The following is a 13,886-nucleotide window of genomic DNA, read 5'->3' as shown; positions in this document are numbered from 1 at the left end:
CACTTAAAACTGTTTCATTCTGCACTGAAGAGAATGGATTTACTTTTGTAAGTGTGTTTCTAATTTATGTTTGAAAAAAGTCAATTGTGCCATATATGCAGTAACTTAAAACCAAAATGAAAGGATTAATATTAGAACTTTGCAGAATGGTTTGAATTAAATTCAGGTAGTGGTCAAGAGAGCTGCATCTTTGGAGTCAAAAGTAAGAATAAAGGAAAAAAAGTCTTATCTATACAGTATATTTAGGAAAACAACAATTAAAACACTTATCATTACTAGAAACCTGATAATTCATATGTAAAACTTTATTTTGATAGTAACAAAAATATGATAATTATGATTTTAAAATGATGGAATTTCAACTTTTTCTTGAAAACCTCTTATATACTACATTATATTAAGAAGCCACTGTTCCTACTATATCAATAAATCACATTGTCCTATCAATGGAAGATATATTCTGAGTTATTCTGCAAGAAAATACTGATGTTCATATCAGTGCAAATACTTCTTTAAAGTTTTAATCCATATTCTCACAGTTATGCAGGACAAGAAATGTAGATTGATCTGGCAGTTCTCATGTTAGGGAGAGAACTTCAATTTCTCTCATTATGGCTAAAAAAATAATCCTGTAATTTCAGAACATGGCACTATCTTTATTTACAGTATATGCTTGCTAAATAATAGTACAGTAGACTATTTAAATTTGCCCATTAAAATAAGACTGATAAATTAAGGTAGAGGAAATCAACTGTTTTGATTTAGAAGCCATATTTTCTGCCTTGAGTTATTTGTAAAAATAATAAGGTGGATTACCAACAAACAAAATTTAAGGCAGCCAATGATATTACTTGTAATATCAAGTAAATAATATCATCAGATTAGACAGATTTGAGAAGGTGGGGTTTGGGGTTTCTGGTTTGGTCTTTTAAGGAAAAATATATGGGTTTAGTCTCTCCTACAGTTTAAGAGATTTATTTTAAGCCTTAAAAGAATGCCCACCTCCAAACTATATCTATTGCCAATTTTGTATTATGTTGTTCTGAAGCCATAAAATAGACCACAGGTTGCCCCTTCTTGTGCTAAGTCTTCATATACCCTTTGGCATCATTCCAAACAGCAACCAATCAGTTCATCTATCTGTCAAGACTAAGCATCCTTTTAGGTGGCAGCCTGCTGGTAGAAGAACTGGGGAGAAATGAGATATATCTTTGTTTGTCACCTACTTAATCACCGGGCCTATGTAATATTAGTTCATACCTAAACAACAACAACATCAGATATCTTGTTTGCAGCTTGGGAATTCTATAATTTGGATTTCAATAAGACACTTAACTGGAGACTGAGATCATATTCTGAATTTGTGCATTGCATTGGATTGTAGGGTTACCAAATTTGAAATAAGACACCCTCCCTCACCCCAAAAGGCTAAAATTCAGCTCTATGTATTGTAAGGATGCCACAGGTGACCTAGTGAAATATATTATATGAATCCAGCTATTGTACTTTAACTGTAGCTTAGTTACAGTTTGATTTAAATGTCTCAACCTGTCATTTGAAATATAACTACAGTATAAATAGAATCAAAAGTGTCTTTAGGTTCATTATGAAAAGTAGCAAAAAGTAAATAAAGAACTGTTATAGTATTAAATGACTCCACTATAGTTCTCAAATTTCTGCACCAGTTCATATCTTTTAAATACTCCCTTATTTTCTGATAAAGCCCTTATTCAACCAATGGACTACTAAGTGTGTTTGTTCAAAACATTAGTATCCTACCAATAACAATATTATTTTGCCTAAACCCCATGATAAATGAAACTTAAGATCTATGAAATTATCTATGCATTTCGGAGAACAGAGCTACTTCATAGATTATTTTTCACAAATATCATTTATCCCTTTAACAATTTGCAGCTCCACACAATTAAAAAATTAAATTATTGAATTATGAGTTGGCGGCTGCTGCTAACTGGCTTCTTGGGTATAACTTTATACCATGTTATAGTTATTTGAAGCATGGAAATAGTCACAAGGGAATAACAGCAGAAAAAAGCCTGCCAAAACTGTTATTATCTGGCTCTAAATGTCACCTATATGCATCCAGTGGAAACTTCACTGTTATGTGACCAAATTTAGCTTTGGGAGTAACACAATGATAGCTAGACCCAAGACTCAAATGCTGACCACAGCATTGATGGCATCTAAAATAAACTGTGACACGGTGTTTATAAAAAGACTTCAGGAATGGTAGGAAATGATGTCATAAAAGATAGGAAGCCTTGGCAGTTGGGCAAAGCATATCTCAAGACACAAGAAGGACAAAGTTGTAGGATCCCTGTATCTCTAGGTATTTAAGAGCTTTACGTCTCTGAAATGCTTCAGAATTTTAACTTATCAGAACAGTGCAATAAACCACAGAGTTGAACATGGATGAAAGTATAATACCGGATATTCAGTGGGAAATCCAAGTATGGCACAGAGGTAGGCCTCTTGGGTACCTCCTTTGTTACTTACCCAACACTGTATTCCCCACAATTTTATTCCTGTATATGTTTTTACACGAGGGACATGGTGGCTCAGTGGCTAATACACTAAGATTGTCGATCAGAAAGGTCAGCAGTTTTGTGGTTCGAATCCCTAGGGCCGTGTAACAGAGTGAGCTCCCATTACTTGTTCCAACTTCTGCCAACCTAACAGTTTGAAAGCAGATAAAAATGCAAGTAGAAGAATAGAGACCACTTTGGTGAGAAGGTAAACAGTGTTAAATAGCAATAGCAATAGCAGTAGACTTATATACCGCTTCATAGGCCTTTCAGGCCTCTCTAAGCGGTTTACAGAGAGTCAGCATATTGCCCCCAACAATCTGGGTCCTCATTTTACCCACCTCGGAAGGATGGAAGGCTGAGTCAACCCTGAGCCAGTGAGATTTGAACCGCTGACCTGCTGATCTAGCAGTAGCCTGCAGTGCTGCATTTAACCACTGCGCCACCTTGTGCGCAGTGGTTAAATGTGCCTTCGGTGTTGAGTCATGCCGGCCACATGACTATGGAGACATCTTTGTACAGCGCTGGCTCTTCAGCTTTGAAATGGAGATAAGAACCGCCCCCTAGAGTCGGGAACGACTAGCACATATGTGCGAGGGGAACTTTTAACTTTATATGTTTTTACTGCCACCTTCCTTATGGTTTTACATTATAGGTATTTTTCTCTAAGCAGGATAATCAATTTATTTAGGAAAATGGAATGTTGTCTAATGGTAACATCAGCACTGAATTTGGGATATCTTCAGAATATAGTTAAAAACATGGCAGCTATGACCTTTGTGGCACAATCTTGAGGTTTCTTTAAAAAAGAAAGGTCACTATCCTATACTATGCAACAACAATAACACTATTCTTACAAGCCAACAACAGTGATCACTATGCTGAGTGCCCACGTGTTAGAGATCTGATAGCCCTGGCTTATGTCTCCGAGGCACAGCAGACTACAATATTAAGTTCCAAAAGTAGTGACGACATTTGAATAACCCTAATTAAAAGGTTATTCAGAGGGAACATTGTCAGGATGGGATTTCTACTTCTTTAGAGCAGCTTGCAGAACTCAGGGCCTTTGTAGAAAGTAATAACCTGATGGGGCCTTTAAATGACAGGCTGGAGGCAGCACACCAAAATGAAATGAAAACTAAGTATGATTAATTAAATCAAACTGAAGAGTAAGCATGATTATTCCCTCTCAATATTTAATATTTTTCCTTTCTGTCATACTAGCACATTATAGTTTGGCAGCTGCTTTTAGAAGGGCTTTAGGGACTTTATCCAAGACTGAGGAATGAGAGGAAATTGCAGAGTTTATATCCCCAATTTTTTAGGAAGACAGAGAGAGAACTGATAGGATCACAAGAAACAGGGCTGAAAAGTATTATCTTGCAGCCAACTTGTGTGGCAAGAAAATAGAAAACTCCATAATGGTATGGGTAATAGTTTAACTTCTCATAGATTAAAGCTGATCTGGGCATGAATCTTTTACTTACTATTTAATTATTTCAATAAAATAATCAATTATTTAAGAATTTATAGATGACCATTATTTTTAACATATGTTAAATATTAAATTATCACAATTAATCATTTAATTATAGGTGATGCTATTTATTACTTATTTGTAAGTTATTTCCAGTTCTGTTTTCCCCCTTTCTTGTTTAAGTTTTATTCTGGGTTATTGTAACTATTCAGTCTGTTACTTTGATTTTCCAGAGAGATTTGGTTTGGGTTAGGGTTAGGCTTTTAAAAAAGTTTTTTCATGCTGATAATGAGAAATGATTAACATTAACCAAACTATTAAAAGTCAGGTTTAATTACTGATATGATCGGTCCATCATGTGTACATATTAATGCAGATTAACTGAGCTTTTTAGCATTCCCAGACAAAATCTGACAAGCTTCACTGTTAAAAGTTCTTGACAGTATCTTGTAATCAGAGAAGCTAGACCTGTGAAGTCATTTTCTTATAGATCTTATGTAATATAGTTTTTTTTTTGAAAAAATAGTGGTGTGGTAGCCTGGTGGTGAAGACACTCATTTCCCACTCAGAAGATTGAGAGTTCAATCCTAGATATTGGCAGATGTTTCTCTCCTAAAGCGCAAAGAAAAAAAATGCTGAGAACTCCGCATGGTATCAGGAAGGGCATCCCACCAGTAGAGCCAAGGTGGCGCAGTGGTTAGGGTGCAGTACTGCAGGCCATTTCAGCTGACTGTTATCTGCAGTTCAGCGGTTCTAATCTCACTGGCTCAAGGTTGACTCAGCCATCCATCCTTTCGAGGTGGGTGAAATGAGGACCCAGACTGTGGGGGTGATATGCTGACTCTGTAAACCTCTTAGAGAGGGCTGAAAGCCCTATGAAGTGGTATATAAGTCTAATTGCTATTGCTATTAATATTGCTATTGCTATTGCTAAATGCTCAGCTACATCTAGGTGCCCTAAGTCTTACCCTAAATTAAGGGATTACAGGGTCATGAAAAGGTTTTTTAAATTGTTTAGAAAATAATATGCAGGTATATTGTACCATGAATACCTAAGCATTAATGTCTGGGAGAACTTTTAATGATTCAAGGGAGCAATCTATCTAAATGAGAAGCTATATTATGATGTTAAAAAGGCCAAGCTATGATCTCCTGTGAATACCATCCTTTCTGGTGCATTGTTCAGAGAACTGCCTTTTTATTTTTGTCTCTGGGTTACATCATGAGACAGCAAAAACTTTGCAGCTTTGAAATAGAGTGTACACATTTTTTTGCTAAGTAGTGAGCTATAATTCCCTCTCTTTTTATTCCCCATAAAGCATGCTTAAAGTTTTCAAACTTATTTATCTTTCCTCCAGAGTACTTCTCTAGACTGCCAGACTCCCCTTTCAATTGCTTTTCTAATTGTGAAAGAGTTCAATGTTTTATTAGTATTTATATCTTATTATGTTTTAAAGCAGTGTTTTTCAAACTTGGCAACTTTTAATATGTGTGGACTTCAACTCCCAGAATTGACTTCCATCCCAGCAGTGGAAAACACTGCTTTAAAGGGGGAAAAAGGGAAAAAAAGATCGGTTCCAAGAAAAGAGGGAGGTGCCCCTGAGCTTGATAAAAATCACAGTCAGCCAGTCCATAGTATTGCTGTAGAAGGAAGAAGAAGACAAAAGGATAGCTGTTCAGTACAGGATACATCTGGCAGCTTCTCCAAGGCTGCTACCCTAAGTATGTAGTTTTTGGTTGACCTCACTAGCCCAGATTCCCAACTTTAAATCCCCCCAAAATCCTCTTGAATCTAGAATGTAAGATACAATATTCAGCTGCTATTCTGCCATCTAATTTGGGGAGAATGTTTACAGCTTTCAGCATCCTCAGGCAACAACCTTGATTGATCATTTGTAAGTTTACTATGCAGATAAGTGGAGAAGAAGTATTTTTTGTAGAATATAATTGCTTTTATTTAAACCCAAGTTTTCTTGGGTTTCTTCCCCTGTACCTGTTACTATTTTCCTTTAGAAATGGTCTTTTGATTTCAATTACTGAATTATAGTTTATATTTCTTTTGTCATGGAAGTTGTACAAGAAATTGTCTTGTTTGGAAGTTATGTGTGTATGCATAAGTACCATCAATGTTGTGGACAGAAAAGTTAACCCAGGAACAATCATTAATCTGATCCATCCCTAAATAAAGGTTTTCAACTAAAGGTAAGTGTTTATGACTTGGCACCAATGTAGACATGATTAGCTGATATCTTTTTCTGGAATGTTTCTTCAACTTTCCACTCTTGCACATGGTTGTGAAATTCCCTGGTAGTTTCCGTGTAAGATGGTTCTGGGTTATCTTTTGGAATAACCTAAGATCAAGCAGCTGATTATACCATCTAATGTAATTGGTGCAAAGTCAAAAGTGGGATCAATAGAAATCAGAGATGGGTTTCTGTCGGTTCGGCCCGGATTGGGTGAACTGGTACTGCAGCAGCGGGAGGCTCTGCCCACCTGCCTGGATGCTTCTGCTCATGTGCGTGCACATGAATTAACTGGTAGTAAAAAAAAAAATGGAAACCCACCACTGATAGAACTATCTACCTCTTTCTGTAGCCTGAACTACAAATTCTATAGCACAGGTGTCAAATCACATTGTCATGGCTGTCTCACATGACGTATCAGGACTTTCCCCCCTTTGCTAAACCGGACATGGGCATGGCCAGTGCATGACGCATCCAGCCTTCAGGCTGTGAGTTTGACAACATTGTCTTATAGCAACAGTATAGATACACCATATCCTTACTGTTTTTGTATAATATTTACATATTCTGAAAGTTTATTTGTTAATAAAATTTGTATTACCACCTGTCTCAACAAAAGTGATCTTGAGTAGTGCAAAACAGTTTTATGAAAACCACAAACATAAAAATCATATGTATAAAGAATGTAAAAAATCTTCACTGTTTTATACTATAAACCGTATAAAACAAATGTACAAACTCTTGGGTAAAGAGAGGAGAAAAATGGTCACCTCAATAGCAAAGCATCTGAGCATGTCTATTTTTCCAAATCTGGTGACATAATCAGGTCTTGAGCAACTTCTGGAATGTAACAAGGGTTGAAACTAATAATAGTGGAAGAGTGTTCCATATGATAGGCACCACAACAGAGAGGATAGATCTCCTGGGACCCAACAATTTTAGATTTTTATTTTTTTCTTAATTTTTTTATATTTGCTATATATAGAAAGAGCAACATTTTCAATGTCTATATAAACAGTGTGCTGTCTGGTTACAATTAGTTTGAGCAATCATCATCATTATAGTGATAATATTAGTAGTAATCATATAACAGTATTTTCTCATCATAATGTTAATACTGATTAATTATTGATACTAATTAATGTTAATAAAAACCTATCGTAATAAGCCATCAGAATAAAGTTGGTCCTTCTCTTACTATTTTAAACATTCTAACTTCTTTTTCTATTAGTTAACCATTGATAAAACGAATCCCATATTTCAAAATATTCCGTGTCTTCTCTTCAATTTCAAGTGTTAATCTATCCATTTCTGCACATTCTACATTCTGCATATTTTTTAAAATTATTTTCTCTTCTGTAGGGATCTCTACACTTTCCCAATGTTATGCAAATATAATTCTAGCTGCTGTTAACATATGTAGTATTATATACATAGTCCCTTTATTATATTTTTCTGGTATGATACCCAAAAGAAATATTTCCGGTTTTAAATCTATTTGTTCCTTTATCATTTTTTCTATACAGGTATGTATTTTTGTCCAGTATGTTTTTGCCTTTGGGCATGTCCACCACATATGGTAGTATGAGCCCGGAATCTGATTACACTTTCAACCAATTTTAGATTTTTAGCTGATGATACCTGGAGTATTCTGCTCTGTCCAATATAACAGGCAGAGGTGGGTTGCTGCTGGTTCAGCCTGGTTCAGCCTAACCGGTAGTGGAATTCAGGCCTGGGTCACAGAACTGGCAGCGACCCTGGTCTGACACACACCCAAACCAGTTCCCTTGCTGCTGCTTTGCCACTGCCATTTTAGATTTTAGTGACCGTGCATGCACAGTTCACTGTAAATTGTTCTGCGCATGCGTGAAGCATGTGTCTTGTGTGCAGATTGCGTACTGGCAGTAATGCTGGAAGCAACCCACCCCTGCTAAGAGGGTGCATTGAAATAACCATGGAGAAGTCTTCCCTCAGATAGGACAATACCCTGCCATGAAGGGCTTTAAAGGTTAAAACCAGCATCTTGAGTTGAACTTGGGGGAAAAATACAAACTGGCAAACAATACAACTTGCAGAGCAGAGTTGTATTAAGCTGTAATGTTTGTTGCTGTATTTTTAGAAGTTAAATTATGTATACATTTGATATAATATACTGCTATGGCATAATACTTGGATATTTCTTTAGTAACTGAATCACATGAAAATTGCAATGAAGAACAACTTTTCTGAAACACCAATGAATCCAGTGTAAAATCTCACTGAATGTGGCAGGTTATGATTATATTTATTTTCTTTTTCAAGGAGAAATCTAAATCTGTCAAAGTTTTGGAGAGAGGTTACAGGTTGAAGACAAGGCAGGAAATAAAAGGTAATATAATTCTACCCAATTGGCTTCATGTTGTAGTTTTTGGTGTTGATCTTGGGTGTGCAAATATTAAAAAAATGCAGTAGGTACTTCTGTGATGTTGTTCAGCATAAAAAGGGGCACAAAATTTTAACCTACATTCCAACTATCCCCGTTTCTTAGCTCTTAGTGTGTCCATTGTTTTGCCTTGGGTTCCTGACTTGTTGCAATTTTGAAAGATGATTGTTTTAGAAACTCATAATTAGATTTATAAAGTTACCGTATTTTTCGGAGTACAAGATGCACCAAGGTTTTGAAGAGGCAAATTTTAAAAAAAGTTTTTGCACTCTGCAAACCTCCCCAAAATGGTCCGTTTTTCATGAAAATGAGCCCTTTTTTTTCAAAAAAGAAAATAGTCCTTAGGAGGCTTGTAGAGTATTCTTGGGGGGGGGGGATGAGCAAAAAACGGCCGTTTTTCACAAAAATGGGCCCTTTTTGTCAAAAAAAGGGCATTAGGAAGCTTAGGAGTGTTCCTGGAGGCTGTGGGGTGGTGGGCAAAATTGAGCAAAAATGGCCTATTTTTTGCTCATTTCTGCCCTCCCCAGCCCCCAGGAGCTTTCTGAAAGCCTCCTACAAGCTATGCACAGCCATTTTGGTGAAGAGGTGGGGATTCAGGAGGCAAAAAAAATGCTGTATTCAGTGTATAAGATGCACCCAGATTTCAGCCCCTTTTTTTGTGGGAAAAAGGTGTATCTTATACGATGAAAAATACAGTTGACAAAAATCTTAGTTAATTTCATCCCATCTACTGCCAGTAAGAAAATTAACTGCTACAGCAATCTTCCCCAGCACAGGCATCCTTTAAATATATCAACCTCCTTTAGTATTCTCTAATCAGTGTAATATTTTGGAGAATGTTATGAACTCTATAAACCTGGAAGCACACATATTGGCAAAGCCTGCACAAAGAATGCCTGATAAGTGGTCTTTCAGTCTTGACTTGCAGACGTTGTTGTTCTCTAAGGCAGCCTTGACCAGTGTGAGAAAATCTGTACCACCAATAAATTCTTCCCAATATTTAATCAGCTCTTCCTTTACCCCTAGTCCTGTCTTTTGAAGTGGAGCGAACAACATGATATGTCCCTCCATTATTAGATATTTGCAAATGACTAAAGTATCATTTCTATCAATGTTACCTCAAGAAAATTTTAACTGTGTTTTATGTTTCTTATCTTGGATAACAAGGGCATCTGGAGAGAAGCCCTGTAATATGATTTCCATATGTGTATAAATAGGCCAGGAACAGAAATTCTTTCAGGACCTAAGAAATATAGAACTCTAAAGAGAAACCCAGCACTTGGAATCATGTGAGCGAAAGCCAATACATTTCTACTGAAAATACAATTTCAAACGAAGGACAAGTTTTGTTATTTGTTTAAGAGCCATTATATCAAACTTATTGAAACTGCACTCTCTCTCTGAGAGACTTTTTTTTAAAATCCATAACAGAAAAAGGAGAGTATAATAATTGATAATAACATAATTGATTAGTATGCCATCATGATTTCAAATATAGCTTTTCAGTCATGGGTTTTGTGTACCTGTTTGTATCTTATGGTCTCAGGAAATAATTGTTTCTATGTATCAACACAGTTTGAAAATATGAGAATCACTATCTGTGCAAATAAGGTATCATGTAGGTGATGCTAATATACAGTAAACCCAAAATGTTTTCACGTTACACTTATAGGTTCTTGACTACTTGGTAGGGAAACAAATATATTAGTATACATCTGTTTTTTAGTTCTTCTCCTCTCTTTTAAGCATTATAATGATTATCAACAACAATCTAAAAGAATCTGCTGCAAGTATTTATTTATTAAATCATGTCTGTGTGAATAAGATTTTCAGAATTACACATTTCTATGTGTGTTTATGATAAAGAAGTTAAGGTCTTTATTCATATATTATAATTCCTATGTAATATAATCAAAGAATGGACCATTTGAAAAAGTTTTATCCTTGACAAATAGCTGCTCTTCTGATTTGAGTGTCTATTGGGAGGAGAATATGTGCATATAATGTTCTATATGAAAACTTGACATTTTGATTGTACGTATGGATACCAGTTCGATACCCTACTTGGCATATATGCTTTCAGGCCTTTTTCTCCATTCTCATGTTGTTCTATTTGACAATTACAAACACCAGTCGAATACAGTTATTGCATTAAATGACTTTAAATAAAAAAGCAGTTTTTTAGGAATTTTAACAAAATATCCTTTAGTACAACTTCAGCTTCAAAAATATTTATTGTAACTGTATACCAAAAAACTACATGAATAGCAATAGCAATAGCAGTTAGACTTATATACCGCTTCATAGGGCTTTCAGCCCTCTCTAAGTGGTTTACAGAGTCAGCATATTGCCCCCAACAACAATCCTGGTCCTCATTTTACCCACCTCGGAAGAATGGAAGGCTGAGTCAACCCTGAGCCGGTGAGATTTGAACAGCCGAACTGCAGATCTGCAGTCAGCTGAAGTAGCCTGCAGTGCTGCATTTAACCACTGCGCCACCTCGGCTAAACCAGGTGCAATACACAAACACAATAAATTAGTTCTATATAGAAATTGTTACAAGTCAGGTTTTAAGCAATGACTTGAACTTTGGCTGTGCGGAATCATATTTTCTAATCTTTCCTTTATTACAGGCCTCTCCAAACTTGGAAACTTTATGGCTTCTGGAATTTAGTTCCCAGAATTCCTCAGCCAACATGTCCACAAGTCTTAAAATTGCTAAGTTTGGAGACCCCTGCTTTAATATAATAAAAAAAAATATTATCTCTCAAAGAGCAAGGGCTGATATATCTCATCTAGCCTACGTTTGATATCTGGTACACTATGTCTTTTCCGGCACATGCATTACCAGGCTATATTCAAACATGTAAATCCAAAGTTCTTCATAGAGAGACAAATTCCAATTTTGGAATACGAATTACCACTACTGACATTTTAAATCTTAATTTCTTCTCCAATTACACAAATCCCCATAGAAATAATATTAACTGATAAAAAACCAGCAAATAACATAAAGTATAGGTACAATATATCTTAAAAACTGTTGCATAAGAATCAACAAACAAGTTTTCTTAAATTCCCATTTGGAAAGCCTGCTTCCTCCAAGATTTTCTTTTGATGAATTAATTTTTAAAATTATCATAATAGGAACATTTAATGGTTCTTAAAACCATTTAAATTTTCTCTTCCAAATTTGTTATATATTTATTTTAGTAAAATATTAAATTGTTGATGGAACTGAATTATAGCTTTAGCTTATATCTCAAACAAAGAGCAAAACAAATGCTTTAGCTGAATGAACTGTAGGTTTTGATAAATTGTATTCTTTTGTAAGCATCCAAAGGTTTTACAGTAGCATTTGCTGATTAATATTAACTACCAAATTTTTATTCCATGTGTTATAAAATAATTGTTTCTACTTAGTGTTCATTTAAGAGTGATCTTTTCCAATTACTCATATTTAGCATCTTAAATGCAAACCTATGGAAAGCTATTCTAAGAAATACTGCACGAATAGGAAATCTGGAATCAAGGAAATTGAAGAAAAGTATTTATAAAGCTTGCTTTTAGATTCTGTCCCCTATGACAACAGGCAAATGGTTTTCTAATAGTGGTTGATTGTAAAACATGTTAGATGAATCAACTGGAAAGCGTCATACACTGTATTCTGATTCAAATTATGTATATGAATGGATTGAAGTGGCTGAAATAGAGGATTACACTCTAGAGATTTATGGCTACATTTACCACTACATATTAGGATTTTAAAGGTTCTTTGATTTTTCACTGCAAAAATAATAAAATAATGGAAAGCACACTTAGAAGTTCTTTAACTATAAATGCAGATGAATTTCATAACCTTCCTGTTCCGTTGGTGAGCAATGAACCAAATCATGGAAAAATAAACAGCATTTCCATAAAAACTGGCAATTATCAATAACTGTCTACTTGTTACTTATTACATTATAAGTAACTTGTTTCTTATTACCTTATTAATAACTGTCTAACTGAACACACAAAATTATTTGTATAGCAATATTATTTATTGATCCAATTCTTATTTTGATGTCTTTGTTTTCATTGAGTCGCCACCAAGCATATTATATCAGTTGTTTTCAGCTGCCTTCTGCCTTCATGATTTATCTTGCTGGATACCTCACTTTTGGGTCCCTTCTTGCTAGTTTGTAAGTTCCAGGATGACTCTGACATACCACAGTTAGAGCCTGGCTGATGAATTACTCTTGGATCAGTCCAGCAGGATTGTTCTTGTGTTTTTCTGCAGGTATATATGAGTTGGCAGAAGGATGTATCCTCCAAGAGATAACTCTGGAAACAAGTTCCAAACAACTGATCACAAAACCAAGGATATGAATGATTGCTTATGCTAGTACATCACAGAAATGAAAATATGAAACAAGAACTTCACTCAACATCATATCTATCCTTAGTTCACCTTCAAGCCTCTTCAAATTTCTCCTATGGCACCATGCAAAAAATATTTAAATAACCAATTTATATATGTTTTGCTACAAGCAATCAGAATAGTAAAAAAGAGAAACCCCAAATTTTAAAGTATTTTTGCTATTCAAAATTTACATTACAGTATTTGTAACATTCTGAAAAATGTTATTTCTGTGTTACTTCTCAGTCTCTACAGTAAACTTTACGGAGAGCTCAGAAATCTAAATTAACTATGATTTGTTTAAATGGTTTACTACAGAGAAGCCATCATAATTATATGCCATCTCATGCAAGTTAATATAACACTAATGCTGCATGGTTAAATAAAGAAAAAAATAAACTAATACAGTACATAAAACACATGGAGTCAGCACAAAATAGACAATTGTTTTATTCATCCAGCTGAACAGACAAACAAAATAAACTCAAGTAAAATTAGGATACTATGCACAATATACACTCAAATGTTCCTTGGCTATGAATTCAAATCTGTGGTCACTGTGGTCTGAACCATAGTGACTAAATGACTCTCCCCCACCCAATTTTTTTGAAATAAATATTCCAGTTTCAGGGCAAAACCTTGGACAAAAATGACAGATGAGGTAACGTGTCATAGTGGACAGATTCCACTAGTCTACTGAGAAACATAATTGTTTCTGTATCCTTGCTGCTTCCTAATTGAAGAATGCTAAATGCTTATACTCTTGATCTTTCAAAAAATTGTGCTTTTATTATTT

General features: G+C 35.1%; 1 long non-coding RNA gene across 1 annotated transcript; it reads left to right on the top strand.

Annotated features, from left to right (window-relative positions):
- The first annotated feature begins 2,290 nt into the window (after positions 1 to 2,290).
- On the top strand, positions 2,291 to 13,344 carry LOC148043603 (uncharacterized). Its single transcript, XR_015697951.1, has 3 exons — positions 2,291 to 2,484; positions 8,568 to 8,634; positions 12,971 to 13,344. It is a non-coding gene; the product is annotated as an uncharacterized LOC148043603 (long non-coding RNA).
- The last annotated feature ends 542 nt before the right edge of the window (positions 13,345 to 13,886 follow it).

The sequence above is a fragment of the Thamnophis sirtalis genome, unplaced genomic scaffold, assembly GCF_051295495.1.
Source record: "Thamnophis sirtalis isolate CommonGarterSnake01/CBP01778 unplaced genomic scaffold, rThaSir2_p1.2 scaffold_11, whole genome shotgun sequence".
NCBI classification, from domain to species: Eukaryota; Metazoa; Chordata; class Lepidosauria; order Squamata; family Natricidae; genus Thamnophis; species Thamnophis sirtalis.
The sequence above is the reverse complement of the archived record's forward strand: the minus strand, read 5'-3'. Positions and strand labels throughout refer to the sequence as shown.